The sequence below is a fragment of the Pan paniscus genome, chromosome X (genome assembly GCF_029289425.2).
Source record: "Pan paniscus chromosome X, NHGRI_mPanPan1-v2.0_pri, whole genome shotgun sequence".
Lineage (NCBI taxonomy): Eukaryota > Metazoa > Chordata > Mammalia > Primates > Hominidae > Pan > Pan paniscus.
In genome coordinates, this window is record NC_073272.2 from 51,057,252 (window position 1) to 51,061,604 (window position 4,353).

The following is a 4,353-nucleotide window of genomic DNA, read 5'->3' on the forward strand; positions in this document are numbered from 1 at the left end:
GCACAGCCTTCATTATTCAATTTTATTTTCTTTTTGTCAAGAGTTCTGAATGCTTCCTGTTTCTTTTAATCAGGATTTTGACATTTACCTGAAGCCAGATTTCTCCAGGACAAGGGCAGCAAACTGTTAGCAAACAACTCGGACTGTTTTTAAATCAGTTTTTTGTTGGGAATTGCCTCTGAATACAAGTCAGAACTCACAAGAAGGTGGCTGGAGCAGTCTCACTCTTCTCCCTGGTCCCTTCACTTCTCCAGTCCCTGGAGTAGGCCGGGCCACTTGTTTCTGGCTGCTGAAGGCCATACTTGTCACTATCCCTTTCCTAGGATCCTACTCTGAACTCTGTCTTTTCATATCAAAGTGGTTGTTGAGAAGTCATGATTTGTGGCTGCTTCTACTTGCAACTGTCTGTCCTATTGGCCCTACTACGGCTCTAAAACCCCACATTATACTCCTCTCCTGGAAAAAGCATAGAAATGGGACTGTTCACAGTGCTATTAGCAGCTATTAATAGCCTGATTGACCAGATGAATGAGTCACTTAGCAAGTGTCTAAGGGAATGAGACATTACCAGAGGGGTAATGAAGCATGGGTCCCTTTTGGTGGACAGGGGAAGGGGATGGAGGAAAAGGTCCTGGAGATTTTCTGGAGACCCAGGGCGCAGTGCAGTTGGCATGGATAATAGAGGAGAAGGAAGAGAGTGCAAAGGGGATGCCAAAAGGAAAAAGGGAAAACCCTGAAGAAACACACCCTGTTTACAGTGTTACTGAGAACGTTCCCTTTCCTTTACATCTTTTAGTGTATGCACTACCCTTTCTCTGTTAGAGAGCCTCAACGTGTTCCCAAGGCAGAGTACCCAGAACATAGCAGTTTTGTTGAGATAATAGTAAAGATATCAATTAACCTCACACAGGTCTTTTTTTTTTAATTACTTTAAGTTCTGGGATACATGTGCAGAACTTGCAGGTTTGTTACATAGGTATACATGTGCCATGATGGTTTGCTGCACCTATCAACCTGTCATCTAGGTTTTAAGCCCTGCATGCATTAGGTATTTGTCCTAATGCTCTCCCTCCCCTTGCCCCCCACCCTCTGACAGGCTCCGGTGTGTGATGTTCCCCTCCCTGTGTCCATGTCACACAGCTCTTAATAAATAACTGATTCTCTGTCCTATCCAGGCACTTGCCCTTGTAACATTTTTTTTGAGGTTTCAATATTTTATTCAAGTTTTTTTTAAGTGATGTTAATTACAGCATTTGAAGGGGAGGATCTAATTCCACACAAAATGGAAGACTCTAAAATGTACCCATTAAACTGCTAAAAAACAAATCGAGTGGTGATAACACAACAGAAGTCCAATGTAGATTCTGAGTGTTGTAACCATATGATTACAATCACACAGACACTTCCAAGCTTATAGATGGAGCTCCTGGAATCTATTTCATACTCTGGTGCAAGGGCAAAAAAAAAAAACAAACACAACACAAGAAGGAATAAGTCCTGAATTATTGGCTTCATCACATCCACCTTCTCCACCCCAAAATGGCACAAAAGAAACAGTGACCCCACCCTGCAGACCTTTTGGTGTAAAAGAGGTGATGATGAACTGGGGTGGGAACAGGTCATGGAGATCTGTCTAAAAAAGTCCCATTCAGGTGAGTTTGTACACAACATCAAGAAGCGAGCCTCTCATCAATTAGGGTTAGGAAACCAAGGTTCAATTCTCAGGAAATCAAAATTTCATTCATTTACTCAATATGAATTTACAAAGTGCCTACATATTATCAGCTTCCACTTGCAGCCATTTCTAGATAAAAAAGAAACCTGGCATCTCAAAGGGGCCACCAAGTTCCCCCCGAGTCTACCACTGAAAGGACCTTTTTTGGAAATGGGTTTCTTCTGTACCTCCGGAAGGGTAACATCTTAAAGCTGAATCAACTTTAACCTGGAGGGCTAACATATTTAGCAATACTTGCATCCCAGACATACAACATTAAAAGATACACTAAATTCTGAAAGTAGCTATGCTGCAAAATAGTTTAAAATTAAACAATTGTACAGTATTCATTTATGCTTGAAATTCCAGTCCTAGACCAAGCTTGTGGCCACCAGCATTGACGTTCTTCCCATCCAGAAGAGCTGACAGTGTCAGTTTGATACCTGGCTTTAGAGTCTGAGTGTATCCTAAACCTATCAGGCTGGAGTTGTTCACTTTAGCTGAGAAGCAGGCGTCAGGGTCAATCTGATACTTGGCTGCTATTCCAAAGCGCGTGTTACTGTTTCCTGCTGTCCAGGCAAGATTGACAGCAGTCTCCAACTTCTTGTTCACTTTCTGGTAAATGAGGCCGCCAAACTCTGTCCCGTCATTCACATTAGTGTGAAGCCAGAATTCATCAGTCTCGTAGCCAACTGCAAAGTTGCTCTGGGTCACTCTGGACTTTGCAGTCTCAAAATTCATCTGGTAGCCGGCCAGCCAGCCCTTGTAACCCAGCACCAGAGCACCCCGGATGGAAGGCCCAGCAATGTCAAAATCTATGTCGCAGTCCAAGTTAATGTGCTCCTGCTTGTACCCTGTCTTGATTTTAGCATTTTTCCCCCCCAGTGTTAGGTGAGAAGGATGAATCGAAGTTCAGCTTCAGTCCACATGCAAGCTGATCTTCCACGGTAATCTCGGTGCCTAGTGTATTGTCGGTGTTCCATTTCTCCGTAAACGTCAGGCCACACTCAGTTCATCTGTACTTGGTTTCCAGACTGCCTGTCACTTTGGTGGTCTCAGTGTTGGCTGAGCCTGAGCTTGTAAATTCCAATCCATTCTCAGATTTTGTTTTCAAATCAAGCTTTATTAAGCCAAATCCATAGTCCTTGGTGAAGACATCCCTGGCAGATTTGCCAAGATCGGCATACGTGGGTGGCACAGCCATCTTCTGCTCAGAGGCGGTGGCGGCGGGCTCAGAGGTGGCTACAGCGGGCCCTTGCAACATTTCTATGCTGCCTGTGATATCTGTTGAAGTACACTTTTCAAAATGTCACAAGCGTGGCCCTGATACAAATATGGAGTGAACATATATCACAAGGTGCATTCTCTGGCAACTGTTGCTGAGATGAAGTTTGTTGGCAAGACTTTGCTTATTTATTTAGAGACAGGGTCTCGCTATGTTGCCCAGGTCAGAGTGCAGTGGCACAATCTTGGCTTACTGCAGCCTCCAACTCCTGGGCTCAAGTGGTCCCCCTGCTTCAGCCCCCAAGTAGCTGGGACTATAGGTGTGCACCACCACGGCTGGCTAAATTTTTTTTTCTTTTTTGAGACAGGGCCTTGCTCTGTTATCCAGGCAGGAGTGCAATGACATGATGGCTAATTAATTTTTTTTTTTTTTTGCAGAGATGGGTGTCTCTCTATGTTGCCCAAGCTGGTCTTGAACTCCTGGCCTCAGGCGATCCTTCCACCTTGGCCTCCCAAAGCTCTGGGATTACAAGTGTGAGCCACTGAGCCTGACAAGACCTTTAGTAAGCATCAGCCCTGTAAAAGGGAGGGGACAGAAGTATAACTGGGCAGAGGAACAAACGGAACTACAATGGAGAGCCCAACAAAGCCCTGGCCAGCTAATCTGGACAGGAGTTCTGGAGTAAGTGTCTTAGCTTGGGCTACTGGAACACATTAACTATAGACTGGGAGGCTCAAACACAAAGTATTTATTTCTCCCTGTTCTGGAGGCTGGAAGTCCAAAATTAGGGTGCTAGTATGGCTGGGTTCTGGTGAGGGCCCTCTTCTGGTTGCAGACATGCCTACTTCATGTTGTGTCCCTGCATGGTGGAAAGAGAGCTAGCTAGTTCTCTGGCTCTAATCCTATTGGCAGGCACTAATCCCATTAGCAGAGTCCTCATGACCTCATGACCTCTCACAGGCCACACCTCCTAACACTATCACATTGGGATTAGGGTTTCCACATGTGAATTTCGGTGGAGTGGGGAGTGTAGGGGAACAAACATTCAGTCCATTGCAGTGAGTACTGTTCACCTGAGTGTCTTGTGTTGGGCCAAGATGGCCGGCCCTTTATTCCCCCGTGGCCTCACTGAGTCACTGCTTGTGGGCCATCCTAGGAAGTATGTGACCTCAGCCCAGGCAGCTCTCTGAAGCTGAGGCAGTCCCTGAGAGAACTTGAAGGGGCCCTGGGTGGTACGGGTTTATGTTTGCATGGTCTATTCCTCTAAAATTCTGGTGGGCTGCTGTTCTTTCAGGTTAACTTAATGAGGGCAACTAGTGGGATGAATCATAACCCTTGCCATTGGAGCTGGTCTTAGACAACTGCACTAGGAAAAGAAAAATATCCAGACTTTTCAAGGACTGTTGGACACAGG

General features: G+C 45.4%; 1 pseudogene; it reads right to left on the minus strand.

The window, feature by feature from the left end:
- Positions 1-885: 885 nt before the first annotated feature.
- Positions 886-3,934, minus strand: LOC100976612 (voltage-dependent anion-selective channel protein 1-like; annotated as a pseudogene).
- Positions 3,935-4,353: the final 419 nt, after the last annotated feature.